Below are 16,801 nucleotides of genomic sequence, written 5' to 3'. Positions count from 1 at the left end.
CTCAGCCCGGGGATCCCTCCGCCCAGGCCCAGACACACTCGCCCGCGCGGGAGCCCGCCGCGCGGCCCCGCCGGCCCGCCGCCGCCGCCGCCGTGCGCGCCCCCGCCGCTCCCGAGAGCCGGGCGAGAGGGACTGGGGCTGGGAAAGCGGGGACGAGGGCGAGGGGAGAGGAGGCGCCGGGGGAGAGCGGGCCGCGGCGGGGAGGGAGGGGGCCGCCGGGCGGAGTGGTACGGCGGCCGGCCCGGGCCCCCGCGCCTCGGCCCGCGGCTCCCGGGACGCTCGGGTCCCCCCACCGGGGGCAGTGGGGCGGCGGCAGGGGGGGCGACGGGGGCCCGCGGCGGCGCTCGGGCGGGCGGACTACTTGACGTGTCGGTGCGGCGAATTTATTTCACTTTGCCTAAGGAACGGGGTGTGCTGCGGCACCCATTGCCTAGGGAAAAAACCCGGATGTAAAGTGAGTGAAACTAAACTAGAGTGAAGTAGGGCAGCGGCAGCCAAACTCCAGTGCAGCGGCGGCGGCGGCCGTGATGGGGCCGAGCACCGAGCGGCGGCGAAGGCGGCCAAACTCCGGGGCCGCCGCAATCCCGGGCCCGTGCAGCGCCGCAGCTCGGCTCCCGTGCAGCCGCAGCCGAGGCGAGGCCGGAGCCCGCGGCGGCCCCCCCAACTCCGCGGCCCGAGCCCAACTCCCCCCTCCCGCCGGCGGGAGCTGCAAAGAGGCTCCGGAGCGGCCCCAACTCCCTCCAGTGCAACAGCAGTTTGAAGGGGGTGGGGGGAAGCCGTGAGGGGCAGGAGCGAGGAGAAGCGATGGGGAAGCACTGCAATGGGGGAGCGTGGTCCAGGCAACAGGAGAAAGATGCAACCTCAAGTCGAATGCAACATGCAATCCCCGGCCGCCGCTCGCCCGCTCCCTCCCCTCGCCACCCCGCCCCCTTTCCAAATAACTACCCTTGAACCACTTTATTAGCAGTACTTAGTCCAGCACTCGCTCCCGGGAGGGGCGGGGGACGGGGGCCTTCGCTCACCTTTATTTATTGCTGCTTTCTCCCCCCTCTCCATGTTTTTTATTCCTAAGTTCTTTTGTTCTAAGGGGGATGATGGCATTTACTTTTCTGCTTTGTGTAGCAGGGCAATCACTGGGAATCGGCCACGTATAATCCGGCGGTTTGTCATATTTTATTAGTGAAAGTATTTTATGCCTATTCTACCTCCAAGGACTGTAACATGGAGAACTGCAGGGAGGAGAAAAACATCAGAAGAATTCTTGTTTTGAGAGATTTCTTGGTGGGGCGGGGGAGGGCCCCTTTTTTTTTTTTTTTTTTTGGAGGGGGTTTATTTAGATTTTCGAATCGATAGTTTTCAACTTGAAGCTTAACGTTTTTGCATGGATGTATTACCGGATTCTAAACCCCCAACCACAGTAAATTTTTTAAAAGTAAAAATCGTAGATTAAAAAAAAAATCCCTACTGGACAGTGATATTATCTGTTCTGTGCAGCACGCTGGACTTAACATAGTGTTGGCCTTCGAATGTTAAATAACAATAAACCCCAACCTCAACTGAATACAAATGGGGGGGTGGGGGTGGTTTTGTTTTTAAGGCTCAGCACTTTTGTAGCATCTGCCACTACGCATTTTCCAGGCATTGATTAGCCATGCAACTCCCATAGGCATGAAGTCCAGTTTTTGCAGATAAAGAGCAACAGTGGGGAGATGATTTGCCCAAAGTCAAAGTGAGTCATTCGCAGAACCAGAAATAGCCTTGGACTTTACTAGTCACATCTTTTCCATTAAATAATATTTCCTTCAAGAAATAGTATTTAAAAACAGACGTTCTTTACCTTGTTATGTATTTTCACCAGAGGTGCTTTGAGATCATTGGATATGAAGGTATTTTTTTACTTTTGTGACCTGCAAAATTAAGTTTAGTTTCTCAAGAAAAAGCAATTTTTAAAAATTCTGATTTAAAAAAAATAAAATACGGACTTTATGGTACATGTGTAGGCCATTTAGTAGTCTGAGCTTTATGTTAAAAAAAATTCACAGCAGAAAAAGTGTAAGAGTTTGAGAGTGAAAATGAAAATTCCTATAAATGATTCAAGAAGCCTGGATGAACTCATATAATGTTGTGAAACTAAACCCATAACGCAGTCAAGATGAATAACGGGAGGACAGGTGGGTAGTAAGAGCCAGCTTTACCATCTAGAGCTAACTGTAATGTATTTAAAATGAGGGAGGGGGTCTTTCAAGCTGGATCCGCTAGCTAGTCACGGAACTATAACTTAATGGTGTGATTTCAGATCATCCCAGGCTATCAACATTTTTTCATAGGAAGACTGCTCTGGTGTTCTTTCTGGGAAAAGGTAAAAAAATTTTTTGGAATTTCATAGAAAAAAATCCAGAACCTCAAATTGTATCATGCTATAGAACTGGAGTTAGGAAACTTTTTCTGTAAAAGCCCACATAGTAAATATCGTAGATTTTGCACACCATACAGTCCCTGTCACAAGGTCTCCACTCTATGCTGTTATAACCCAAAAGCATCTATACAACAACATGTAAATGAATGAGTCTGGCTATGTTCTAATAAAATTTGTATTTATAGGCCTTGACATTTGGATGTAACGTACTTTTCACGTGTCATGAAATAATATTATTTTGATTTTTTTCAGTCATTAAAAAAAAATTAAAGGAAAAAAAAACACCACATTCCCAGTTTGGGGACTTCACAAAACCAGGCAGTGAGCTGGATGGGGCCCACGGGCTGTCATTTTGCCAATCCCTGCTATAAAAAAGACTTAAGGTGGACTAGCCACTTAACTTGTACCAAAGGGTGCTTGGTTATGAAAATGTGTGGTAGCAACCAAAAATCAATGTTATGCGAAGTCATTGTGTAGATATTTAATTAAAATATTTTTAACTGAATATAAGAGTGTCTAACACTCCTGTAACTGCCAAACTTAATGGAAAAAAAAAATACTCTGGAAGTATTGCTCCTTCAACTAAGGCACTTTGGGGCAGGTTACTTAACCTCTGACAGCCTCAGTTTTCCTATCTTGTAAATTGCAGCTTAGAATACCTACTTCCGGCCCCAGGCGAGGTGTTGCATGCCTGTAATCCCAGCACTTTGGGAGACTGAGGCTGGCAGATTCCTTGAGCTCAAGTGTTCAAGACCAGCCTGGTCAACGTGGTGAAACCCCAGCTCTACAAAATGTGCAAAAGTTAGCCGGGCATGGTGCCACGCGCCTGTAGTCCCTGCTACTCTGAAGACTGATGTGGGAGGATCACTTGAGCCCAAGGAGTTGAGGCTACCGTAAGCTGAAATTGCCCCACTGCATTCCAGCCTGGGTGACAGAGTGAGACCCTATCTCAAAAACAACAAAAGCCCTACTAAGTAGGGCTCTGGAGAAGACTGAATAAAATAATTAATGTAATGTGCTTAGCACAGTCCTGGCACATAGAACTGTATAATACATTTTCACTGTGCCCTTAAATTCATTTTCTTAGTTAAGAAGGTGAACAGGTGGCATCCCAGTATTTTGATGGTGCAGATGTGCATGTGGGATTCAGGGACTCTCGTGTTGATTGAAGATTGTGAGGTTGGCATTATAAGCTTTGGTGGGTCTTTCTCAAGCTCTCAGCATCTCCATGTGCTTGACACAGGCACTCTGTGGGCACATACTAGCTGTGTGGCCTTAGACAAAATACCTAGGTTTTCTGAACCCTGGTGTTCCTTAAACATAAAGATAATACCTTGTGAGATTGTTATAAGGGCTAAATGGCATAAGTGTTAAAGGAAAAAAAGGTAACAATTAGTATGTTAGCAGAAATTCCAGAAGTAAGCTAGAAATTGAAAGTTTATCAAAAGCTGCTTTGAGGTAAGTCCTTCAACTTTTAGACATGAATGACATAATCATAGCAGGTACACAATAACATAAAATTTGCTCTCCTGCCACCTAGTTAACCTTCCAAACCATTTAATTGCCATCAAAACCCTGTTGAGCAGGCCAGGCGCAGTGGCTCAGGCCTATAATCCTAGTACTTTGGGAGACAGAAGCAGGAAGATCACCTGAGGTCAGGAGTTCGAGACTAGTCTGGGCAACATAGCAAGAACCCATCCAAGCTACTAGTGGGGAGCTGAGGTGGGAGGATCACTTGAACCAAAGTTTTCAAGTCTACTGCAGTGAGCCACAATGGAACCACTGCACTCCAGCCTGGACAACAGAATGAGACTCTGTCTCAAAACGAAAAAAAAAAAAAACCAAAACTATTGAACAAAGGTTAAAACTCAAATCTTGAATGTTATTAAATATCAAATGTGCAGTTTTAAATTTTTGTAAAAGTACTCAAATCAGTATTTTCTTACATATTCCTGCCTCCTGTTCTATGCTTCAAGAAGTTATCCAAACTCCAAGATTAGAAAACTACTTACAGTTTTCTTCTTGTATTTTTATGGTTTCTATTTTTTCCATTTACTTTGCTACATTTGTCTTTAAAATTTTTTTTTGGTGCAAGATATGAGGTAGGAATCTAAATAACTTTTGTTCAGTAGAAAGTATTTAATTAGACCGGGCGCGGTGGCTCACGCCTGTAATCCTAGCACTTGGAGTCTGAGGCAGGCAAATTGCCTAAGCTCGGAAGTTCAAGACCAGCCTAGGCAACATGGTGAAACCCCATCTCTACTAAAATACAAAAAATTAGCCAGGTGTGGCAGCAGGCACCTGTGGTCCCAGCTACTCAGGAGGCTGAGGCAAGAGAATCGCTTGAATCCAGAAGATGGAAGTTGCAGTGAGCTGAGATCGCACCACTGCACTACAGCCTGGGCAACAGAGCAAGACTCTATCTCCAAAAAAAAAAAAAGTATTTAATTAATACTAATACTGGGGTTCTATGGGACAATGTAAAATGCCACTCAAAATAATAAAACAGCTTCCTTCCTGTTTGCACTATGAGTCTAATGCAGAGACACTGTAAATATAGAAAAAAGATAATAGGCATTACATATTATATTATTATAAAGAGGCCTTATACACTATAATGGAGACTGAATTTTTCTTATTTTACAGTTTTATACTAGCACAGCACATAACCACACCCCTGGATGTTAAGGTATTTTTGTATGTGTATATGATTGTGTCTGATGTCTGGAACTTGACAGTATTTCAAATAAAGTAATGAACCCCCCCTGGAAAGGACTAATTGATGGCTTTCTCATCCAACCCGGCCCCCCTTCCCACTTCACTCAACCACTATCCTGTTTTCTGCTCCAGGCTGAAAAGTAACCTCATTATCTCTTAAAAGGTCAGCCCAAAGAAGATTTGAACTCTGTCTGAAAACCTAAGAGTTCTATTTCTTCATTGAGGCAGGAAGGTAAATATTGGAATTCATCAGCTCTTCTTTTTCTAATTCTTATTGGGCTGGAATAAATGAAAACCTGGCTTGTACCAACAAAGTGCTTAAATAAGTAGAGAAGACATATCAATGTGATTTTTAAAGAATTATGACAGAAAATCCCCAGTGACTAGCAGAAGTTGAATGCACTTTCTCCCCACTGTCTGAATGGTTTCTGATCTTTTTGAAAAATCTTCACTGTGTCTTCTGTGTGCATTTGTGGTAGGCCAAAATCATAATTGGAAATGGGTCAGATATAACTTGTAAATATATATTGGTAGGTAAACAGTCCACTCTAGAGAATACCTTCAATTTCATTACTTTGCCATAATCTCCAAGGTCAATTCAATCCTAAGTAATTTCAGTTGTGTGTGTGTTTAACAGCATTCACTAGACCAGGGCTCCTCAACCTCTACACTATTGACATTTTGGGCCACATAATTTTTTTGTTGTAGGACTTTTAGCAGCATCCTTGGCCTCTAGAGGCCAGTAGCAGCTCCCCAACATTTGTGACAACCAAAAGTATCTCCAGGCATTGCCAAATATCCAGTGCGTATAGGGTGAGAGTGGAGTCCAGTGGGAGGAGTGTAAAACTGCACTGGGGTCGGGTTTGTTGGGAGGGGATGGTTGAGAACCACAGAACTAGACTAAATGCCATGGAGAGATTCACGTATGCGACTCTACCCTCCAAGAAGCAGATCCTGATTCCTCTTGCAAAAGTAACTGACGCAGATCAGGGGGCCTGGGCTGGACCTGTTTGTTAGAAACTAAAATGGCTGCAATTAGAGCTGTAGAAATGTCTGCCTTAAAGCTGCTGAACTGCTAAACGTATCACAGGGGTATTTTTCCAAGACTAGGGATTTGAAAGAATTTTATCATCTTGTTATTTCCACCTTCAGTGTCTAGTCTTTGATGTCTATTATCAACATAAATAAATTACACTGTGGGCCTGAGCAATGGCGTTATCTAGTGTAAGGTGTTACCAGATTTGGAGGCTGAGAAACTCGAGTGAGTCTGGGTTCTGCAGATGTCCAACTAAACACTTTATCTTTCTGGACCTATTTCCTCCCCTAAAATGGGGAAAATAATAATACTTAATAGACTGGATTGTTTTGCTTTTGTTTTTTTGACATGGAGTTTCACTCTGGTTGCCCAGGTTGGAGTGCAATGGCGCAATCTCAGCGTACTGCAACCTCTTCCTCCCAGGCTCAAGCGATTCTCCTGCCTCAGACTCCCTCGTAGGTGAGATTACAGGTGTCCGCCACCACGCCAGCTAATTTTTTGTATTTTTAGTAGAGACAGCTTTTCACCATGTTGGCCAGGTTGGTCTGGAACTCCTGACCTTAGGTGATCCACCCACCTCGGCCTCCCAAAGTGCTGAGATTACAGGCACGAGCCACCGCACTCAGCCTCACTGGATTGCTTTGAGGGTCCAAGCAGTTAACGGGAAGTTAGCAGGGCTTATTCTTGAGGGATTAGTAAAACTGGAATCAAACAGTCCCAGGTTGACCTTGGACAAATGATGCGCTATCGCAAGCTGCAGTTTCCTTATGTGCAAAATGCAGAAATAATCATTTTACTTTATAGAGTTGTTATGGAGGTTAAATGAGATAATGTGTGTCATACGTGCTTGATAAATATTATTTTGGTTCATTGGTAATTTGTATCACATTGCACAATTACGTATTTATTTTTATTATTTCTTTTCTGTGAGCATTGAAACCTGGAAACCTGAAAAACTAATTAGTATACCCATATGAGTGAAACTGTGTTTGAAATATATTACATCCCAAATTCCAACCAAGTGAAAGCAGTTTTAAACTGTAGTATAAAACCTTCTGTCTTGCAAGTGAAATCAGTTAGGGCACACGTTTCTTACAATAACATAAGGTTCTCCCCTCATTTAAATAATGTTCTAATAAGTTTTTTACGACCTCTGTATTACATAAAGCACATGGGGTCAGACATAGCATGCCCAGCTAGCACAGTTTGTCCAGTCATAAACATTTAAATGTGACTAGGTGTTATCCCAAAATTCACCTTTCCCCAAAACACTGGCAAATTGCATTGCAGTCCTAAAACTGAGTGCAGATGGTGAGATACTCAGGGATCTGACAGTATCTTTTACATAAACTCTTTAATTGAAGTATAACATTCATAAAGAGAAGTGAAAAAACCACAAGTTGTACGTTTTTGTAAATTTTCACAAAGTTAACACACCTATGCAGAGGTGTTCTCGAAGGTTAGAGAATTCTGTAATAAATATGTTTTATCATTGGGGTAGGGGGATAGAAAGGGATATCATGAATCTGAAAGAAGACAGTGGAGATTTCCCAGACAAGATAGCAATTGCCTTTGATATGCAAATGTGATTTTGAATTATCAAATGGAGATATTGTAAAATGATAAATTGGAATCAGATTACCAATGCAAAAGTTATATCACCATTTGCCACTTGATGTGTGATCTTGGACAATTTACATCAAGCGCCTCAGGAAAAAAAGAAAAGGAAATTTTATACAGCAAGGGAGCTGGATCAGAATAGCTAAGGCATGCTGTCACAGAGCCCCAGGACTCACACCAGCAAGGAGGGTAGGTCTGTGGGAAAGCCTACAGAACGAGAGAAAGCAGGGTATCTGGGGGCAGCAGGCAGGGTGATGAACCAAAAAGCTGTGAAGATAGCTCGGTTCTGAACAGAAAGCCACAGGGGTGTGCCTGGCATCCAAACAGGACATGACCTGATTTTTTTTTTAGAGACCAGAGTAAGGTCTAAGAGTGATTGCTTGTTTGATGTGGGTCTAGAGAGAGGAACGAGAGAAACTGCAGCCACAGGAATCATAATCCCAGAGGTCAGAGTCTTGAAAGGCCTGTGCACTAAAGGAGGGGGACTCGTTTAGGGCTTTATCCAAGGCCTAGTGACTGGAGCACCTTATAGCTTATGAATGACCTCAAATGTGTATCTTTAGGCCCGACATTCCCTCACACTGCAATAAGATGTAAGTGCGCATTTGAGTCAACCTGACTACTGAATGAGAGAAAGAGATACTACAGTACCGAGGGGGAAAGGAATGGGGCAGACTGGGTCTCGGAACCGAAACATGGCAGAGGAGTCCCCTTTTGGATGATAGCAACAGGGAGTTCCCCCAAATCCAGCCAGTAACCTGATTAGTCACAGCTGGACGGTTGGGTCTCTCATTTCTTTTTCATTGTCTCAATCCTGTAAATGGCTTATCATCTTTGAAAGGAGACGATTTGGTTTCTCATTCCTTGATTGGTTGCAGAAGATCTATCAGCATACACAATCCAGCAGGACAATTATGGTGAAAAAGTGTGACCCAGTGTTCTTACTTTCATCAAACGTCTCTTGTTGATGGGTAAAGGATATGAAATAAGCAAACCAGGGATGGCAAATCTGTGGGTTTCCCAGGGCCTAAACTTGACCTCAGAATCCTTCTCAACACAGTGCATCAGGCAGCCATTAGGAACTGTTTGGAGCTTGCCCAAGATACAAATCTATTTTGGCATACCTGGACTCAGCCCTGATGTCTTGCTATAATTAATGCACCTTTCCTATCCACTTCTCCCAAGCCCAGTGTAAAGGGTGTCAGATAGGAAATTATGCCCAGCTTCAGCCCTGCATATTCAAATTAAGCCCTGGATAGGTAACAATTGCCTATTTAGGGAACTGTTCTCATATTTCTGAGTTTATAACTGATTTATGACCTATAAATAGTCACATCAACCTCATTGCTGAATAATTTACATACTGAGGTCGTGCTCTTTGAATGAACCTGACACCCATTAGTGTTAAACCAACCAGCTGTGTGCATTCAAGCTAGAACACATGGAGAACCACACCCCAAAGCAGTCGGAATGGAGAAGCAGAAGGCCTAGATTTTATTCTCTCGTTTTAAGTCCAGCCAATTACTTTCCTTTTAGCCCCATTTTCTTTCTCTCTAAAATAGGATTTTATTTCCTCATAAGTGGCAATGTTAGGAGAACAATTTAAATAATAAATGGGCTGGGCACAGTGGGTCACGCCTATAATCCCAACACTTTGAGAGGCCGAGGTGGGTGGATCAACTGAGACTAGGAGTTCGAGACCAACCTGGCCAACATGGCGAAACCCCATCTCTACTAAAAATACAAAATACTAACTGGGCATAGTGGCGCGTGCCTGTAATCCCAGCTACTCCGGAGGCTGAGGCAGGAGAATCATTTGAACCCAGGAGTCAGACATTGCAGTGAGTTGAGATTGCACCACTGCATTCCAACCTGGGTGGCAGAGAGTGACTCTGTCTCAAAAAAATTTAAAAAAACAAAAATTTTTAAAATGTCTTCAAGGTTCTCAGAACTCAAAAACTTAAGACAAAAAGCATCATCTCTGTAGCTGTATCCTTCTTTGATGAAAGCCTTATTATCCTAGTGCTAAGCAGAGGTTGATAATTTGTGTTTTATACTTCATTATGCAAAAAAACCCCAAATCTTTTCAGTACTATAATGTTGATGAGATGAGATGGGAGGGATACAGTCCACATTGTTCCCACCTGTAAAATGGACTTGCCATACCATTCATTTCCCTCTCCTTGCTTACAGAGAACTGATGAGATAGAAGTTGCAGATGACCAAGATTACTGAAAACGGGCTCTGTGAGTGAAAGAAAGAGGAATGGATTAAATTTAAAATGACACTACTTCAACCATCTCAGCATCAGGGTTGGTGGACAAAACTAGAGGTAATAGTAGGTTGGGGACTTGGGTCTAAGAATTGCTTTGGTGGATATGGAGATGACACAGAGAAGAAGGGACCTGAAACATTATGGTCTAACCTAGTGAGAGTCAGAATTTAAAGACAAGAAGCATATTCCAATAGCCACTTGGGGAGTTTTGAGTCCCTGAAGGTACAGGTATTATGAGTTTCAGAGCTACACACACTTTATTTTAATACTAGTTCCTCAATTAGCATAAGCATAAACTTATTATTTTTCCAAGTACATTGAGTTGTCGCTGTTCATCTAATAGAAAAGAAAAACTCATTCCAATTCCAATCTGGATGAATATTATATTTCCTTTGATAAACGTCAGTGGGTTGATGGGAACGGATTCATTCCAAGTGGAAATGCTCAAACCTAAGCTTTGTGACTAACTGTGCCTAAAGACAGCTCATTTCATACTGGAGTGTCCTCGCCTCAGCAGCTCAGGCAAAACCAAAAAGATCACAGAGCAAAACCAATGGAGAGTATGACAACATTAACACAGAAATTTTATGTTCACATGTTACTGGAACCTAATTCAATTTACGAAAATGGTGTTTTAAAGAAACATGTTTTGTCCTGAGTAATTGTGAATAACCAGAAAAATCAAACAAATAAAATTGACAGTAGCCAATACAAGTGGGCCCTGTTTCCAATTTTTAAAAATGAACTCTTGGCCGGGCACGGTGGCTCAAGCCTGTAATCCCAGCACTTTGGGAGGCCGAGACGGGCGAATCACAAGGTCAGGAGATCGAGACCATCCTGGCTAACCCGGTGAAACCCCGTCTCTGCTAAAAAATACAAAAAACTAGCCGGGCGAGGTGGCGGGCGCCTGTAGTCCCAGCTACTCGGGAGGCTGAGGCAGGAGAATGGCGTAAACCCGGGAGGCGGAGCTTGCAGTGAGCCGAGATCCGGCCACTGCACTCCAGCCTGGACGACAGAGCAAGACTCCGTTTCAAAAAAAAATATATATATATATGAACTCTTGAAATGAGGGTGGGCTGGGCGTGGTGGCTCACACCTGCAATCCCAGCACTTTTGGAGGCCGAGGCAGGCGGATCACCTGAGATTGGGAGTTCAAGACCAGCTTGATCAACATGGAGAAACCCCGTCTCTACTAAAAGATACAAAATTAGCCAGGCTTGGTGGCACATGCCTGTCGTCCCAGCTACTCAGGAAGCTGAGGCAGGAGAATCACTTGAACCTGGGAGGCAGGGGTTGTGGTGAGCCGAGATTGTGCCATTGCACTCCAGCCTGGGCAACAAGAGCAAAACTCTGTCTCAAAAAACAAAACAAAACAAACAAAAAAAAAAAAAGAAAGAAAGAAAGAAAGGAAGGAAGGAAGGAAGATGTGTTCAGATATAATATTTTCCATTAAAGTTTTTATTTTTTATTTTACCAAACGTATAATTTCAGGGAAATTGTATCTTCATTGCTGGTTGGATTTCATGGAAATAGCTCCCAAAGCTATAAATTTAAGTTTCTCTGTTTTCTCAGGTGCATTTAGCTTTTTGACACATCAGGGTGTCTTAAATTTCTGTGCTCTGGGAATCCAGGTCCCAGTTCTGCTATTAGCTAGTTGTGCACTTGAAAAAGTCACTGACTTAACAGGCTTCCATTTTTTTAATCTTAAAATACCTGTATCTTACTACACTAGGATAGTTGGTGGATTTAAAGTAGGGATCCCTAACGTTTTCCTAACAAGTATTTTTTTTCTCATGAAGGCTTATTGTTAATTGTTAACGATAAAAATAACAACTGCCATTTACTAAGCATTCTGGGCCAGATGTTTTGTGCATATTTAAAATTTTATAGATAAGAAAACTGAGGCACCGAGGGGTTAAGTAAATTGCCTAAGGTCACATAAATAGTACATGGCAAAACTGGGATGCCTGCCCACAGCTACTTAGATTCAGCTTCTGCTTTCTCATGGGAATTCCCATGAGCCACAGGGAAGGAAGTGTGGGGCAGCACTGCGTTGAGATGAACCAGGCAAGGCCTTAAGGAGAATGGATGGATCCTGAGACAAAGGTCTCCGAAGAAGAGCAACTCATTTTCTCTTTGGCAAAAAAGGAAGTCAGTCTTCATCCTACTTAACAAGATGCGTGGTATGATGGAAAATGTGGGGTTTGGAGTTAGAAAGGCCTGGGTTAGAATCTTCACTAAGTTTGATCAGGCTCGGTGGTTCATGCCTATAATCCCAGCACTTTGGGAGGCCGAGGCAGTCAGATCACTTCAGGTCAGGAGTTTGAGACCAGCCTGGCCAACATGGTGAAACCCCACTCTACTAAAAATACAAAAAAAGTAGCTAGGCGTGGTGGTGGACGCCTGTAATCTCGGCTACTTGGGAGGCTGAGGTGGGATAATTGCTTGAACATGGGAGGTGGAGGTTGCAGTGAGCCAAGATCATGCCAGTGCACTCCAGCCTGGGCAACAGAGCGAGACTCCATCTCAAAAAAAAAAAAAAAAAAAGAATCTTCACTAGGTTACTACTTAGTTGAGGGGCTTTGGACAGGTGACTTATCCACTCTTTGCCTCATATGTCTTATCAAGGAAATAGGATGGGATAGGATGTGAAATGAGAATAGGATAATAATATTGGCAGAGCTGTTTCAGTGGGTAGAAATAATTCGTGCAAAGTGTCTTGAAGGCACATGAAGGCATACAGTACATGGCAGGCAAAATATCAAATCCTTCTGTAAGTGCTTTCCTAAAGTATGTTGTTAATAGGCATTAGGCAATAAAAAGAGAAAGGATGGAAGAAGTTTTAAGGGCGGGGACAGTTTGGCAGTCAAGTAAATCTGGGAAGATGCTGTTAAGCAAAATTAAACTCCTTTACTGCAGGACTTCTCAGAGCCTTTAAATTGCAAAGATGCAATAGGAATCTCCAAGAGGAAGCTTTTTATCAATTTATTTTGAGTCTCAATTTATTTTGGCCCATTTTAATGGTGTTTCTTACAGGACTGGTGTTTCTGGGGGCACGTATCAGGAAGCACTGATCTGGTGGCTCTTGGAGGAAAAAGCTGGCTTACTCAGGTCCAGTCATCATGGTGCATTTCCTGTTTCGTAGTACCTCTAGAACTGTCTCTCTTTTCTATCTATTTCTCCCAAAAATAGGATTTCTCCTCCTTACGAATGTCATAGAAGGAAGCTCTAAAGAGTGATTTCCAGCATCCATACAAGTGAAAAGTTCAGCTCCCAACAGGAGCAGACAACGTCCGCAAAGCAAACCAAGCAAGACCCATGGGGCCAAGGCATTAAGTGGTTTCTCAGGGTGGTGGAACGTGGCTGCTTCCCTGCTTCTCCCAGAGAAGCTTTAAATGTGCAGGTAAGTCCCCAGACCACCAGAAGGCACCAACATGGGGAAAACAGACCCAGTCACTGGCCCAGAGAGTCAGAAATCAGCCCATCCAGGTGACCCCACTTAGGCTCCTGTTCATGCACTTGTCAAAGGCCAGCCCAGCCCAAGGAGGGGGAAAGAATTAGACAGAGGATCAGCTTTTTATTTTCATGTACAAAGCACTTGCCCTCGGGTTATAAATGTTATTGCATTTGTGTAGCACTTTACTGCTGCCCTCAGCTTGCAAGCATCACAGGATCCCAGTGGCAGTACTTCCCTAACCCTTGATCAATAGCTTATTTCTATCGCTTTCAGTCTCAGCTGCCAATCCGTTCTGTATAACGTGGGAGGCAGACTTCGCTGCTCTCCAGCTGTACATGCTATGAATGTAAACGGTGCAAGTAACATATGTATTATATGTATGTGTGTGTGTGCACTGAATGGGGGACATGAGACTTTTGAACAAGGAATAACAAAAATGGGACCCTTGTTCTGGGAGACTCCCATAAAGCTGGGAGTTTTCTTTCTAGTTTCTCTCTCCTTTTCTCTCTTTCCCTCTCTCTGAAACGATGTACTTGGTATTCTGTCATGTGGCAGGAGAAATTCTCTCTTAAGTTTCTGTGTTTTTATTTGATACATATTTGGGGGAGCAGGTGAAAAGTGAATGGAAAGATCTAAATTCCAAGAAAGAAAGGGTTATGTCCATCTTATTTGTCACCCCTGTATTCCCAGCACTTACACTGAGCATAGCACAAAAGAGGTGCTCAGGAAGTATTTGTTGACTAAATGAACGAATTCAGGAATGGGAGGATAAGAGGGCCCCAGAACAATCCTCTGGAACTGCCTGAGCAAAGAGGCAAAGGCCTTGTGTGGCTGGCTGCAAGGGGGACCACAAAAGGTTTAATGGGCATCTACTTTATTTATTTTATTTTTATTATTTTTATTTTTATTTTTTGAGATGGAGTCTTGCTCTGTCTCCAGGCTGGAGTGCAGTGGCATGATCTCGGCTCACTGCAACCTCCGCCCCCTGGTTTCAAGTGGTTCTCCTGCCTCAGCCTCCTGAGTAGTTGAGATTACAGGCGCCCACCACCACACCCAGCTAATTTTTGTATTTTTAGTAGAGACAGTGTTTCACCACGTTGGCCAGGATGGTCTGGATCTCCCGACCTCATGATCCAACCGCCTCCACCTCCCAAAGTGCTGGGATTACAGGTGTGAGACACTGCTTCCAGCTGGGATTCTACTTTATTTAAGTCTCACTCTAGGCACCTTGGGAACCACAGAGAAATGAGATCATAAGCATAACCAGATACTACCGTTCCAGTTTTCCGGGGAGCAGAGTCAGCCAAGAAACTGCTTAGGGGACAAATTCCTCATCTCACCTTCTTTCCCTCACCTCTGAAGCTAGTTTTAAGACAAACCCACTCTGGGAGACACTTTGAAGGATGAAGGAGGACCCCAAAGCTCCGTGACATTCTCCAGCTCCAGGAAGATGACTCCATCTCGCAGTAAGGCAGCCAGGACTGCCCTTGTCTGAACCTACGTCCTTGAGGCTCAGCCAAACCTCTCCTTCCGTGGCAGAGGGATGTTTAGGTGACATTCTTCTCCCTGCCACTCAGCATCTTTTAAACAATCCTCCTCCACCTTGGGAGAATATGCATGAACTCACTGCAGTCTAGGACGACGGAAGCTGAAAATTGTCTTTCTCCCTGGGAGTGAAATTGGTCACAAGGGGAAAAACACACCTCCCCTGAAAAATAAGAATCTGGGGCCAGGCGCGGTGGCTCATGCCTGTAATCCCAGCACTTTGGGAGGCCAAGGCGGGCAGATCACCTGAGGTCAGGAGTTCAGGACTAGCCTAGCTAACATTTTAGTAGAAACCCCGTTTCTACTAAAAATACAAAACTTAGCCAGGCGTGGTGGCACACACCTGTAATCCCAGCTACTCAGGAGACTGAGGCAGGAGAATCGCTTGAACTCAGGAGGCAGAGGTTGCAGTGAGCAGAAATCGTGCCACTGCACTGCAGCCTGAGCGACAGAGCAAGACTTGTCTCCAAAAAAAAAAAAAAAAAAAAAAAGAATCTGGGATGACTGCAGGTTCTTTCAGGCAAAGTTCTTTTGCTTGCCGTGGTAGAAATCCATGTCAAGTGGAATTAGTGAAGAAGGGACCTCGTTCAAAGGATATCAGGGTATGTTGCAGGGCAGGGGCATTGGGCTCAGAAGGACCGGGTGCCAAACCCTGGAAGATGGACTCCCCAGGAATCCTTGGAAGCAGCGACACCCCATGTTTGGCTGCTGCCAGCTGCACTTGAGTTTCCTCGGCCTGCTCACCCCAGCCTCAGGGGCCTGTGACGGGAGGGGAGGAGGTTGGCACAGGCCCTTGGCTCTGCAGCACACCGCCTGTAGTGCACCATGAATTAATATTTTTAATAAATCCTGTAATTATCTTGTGAACAGAACATTTTTGTTGCACTATGTTTTTCGGTGTTAAAAGCATTAATTTGTTCGATATAAACATTAAAAATATACCATCGTTTTTGTAACCTTGTTTCTTTATTTTCTTCATGGAAAGTGGGCTCTAAGGCCCCAACTAAGAGGTACGCTTGGCTTTGCGTAGCCACCCCAAGTGGCCAGCCAGACTGCGGCCAGCTCTCAGACCCAGGTTGGAATGTCTAGGAGAGATGTTCAACTGGCATACTTAACTGTTAGACCTCAAGATCCCTTTTCCATGCAAGGAAAATCCTCTTCCTGGGCTCACCTTGTGCAGAATCTCAGATACTACAGGTCTCCAACCAGCTGAGCAGGGGACTCCCAGGGCTGTGGAATCTCAGGGGAGCTCACCTGGCAGCTCAACTTTCCTAAGTGTGTACGACTCTGCTTCCTCCCAATTCTTGTCTCTCTAGTACATCGCTATCTTCTCTTGATCCTGAAATTTTTTTGTTTGTAATGTTCTGTTTTATCATATGTTTTGCGTTCCCTCAAATCCTTTGTGGCAGGACAAAAGACCAAAAAGTTGAATAAATATCGGGTTTGTACTTAATGTCATCAAATCAACATACATCTTGTAGGCGCCTCAGGAGCCTAGCCAACCTCCAAGAGGGCTTGGTCCAAGTCAGAATTAATTTGTCCTTCTTCCTTCCCTCCCTCCGTTCCTTCTTCCCTCCCTCTCTTCCTCCCTCCCTCCTTTCTTCCCTCCTTCCCTCCCTTGCTATCTTTCTCTTTGCTTCCTTTTTTTTGTTTTCTTTTTTTTTTGAGACGGAGTCTCGCTTGGTCACCCAGGCTGGAGTGCAGTGGCCGGATCTCGGCTCACTGCAAGCTCCA

The 16,801-nt window shown here is 44.2% G+C and overlaps 1 long non-coding RNA gene across 1 annotated transcript in view; it reads left to right on the top strand.

The window, feature by feature from the left end:
- The first annotated feature begins 9,990 nt into the window (after nt 1-9,990).
- Nucleotides 9,991-16,801, top strand: part of LOC139357316 (uncharacterized) — a 30,454-nt gene continuing 23,643 nt past the window's right edge. Inside the window, exons 1-2 of the long non-coding RNA XR_011610286.1 lie at nt 9,991-10,122; nt 13,258-13,468. This is a non-coding gene — a long non-coding RNA (uncharacterized lncRNA). The remainder of the gene's footprint in view (nt 10,123-13,257; nt 13,469-16,801) is intronic.

Source organism: Macaca nemestrina, chromosome 12 (assembly GCF_043159975.1).
Source record: "Macaca nemestrina isolate mMacNem1 chromosome 12, mMacNem.hap1, whole genome shotgun sequence".
Lineage (NCBI taxonomy): Eukaryota > Metazoa > Chordata > Mammalia > Primates > Cercopithecidae > Macaca > Macaca nemestrina.
Note: the sequence above shows the minus strand (reverse complement) of the source record. Positions and strands in the feature narration are given on the sequence as shown.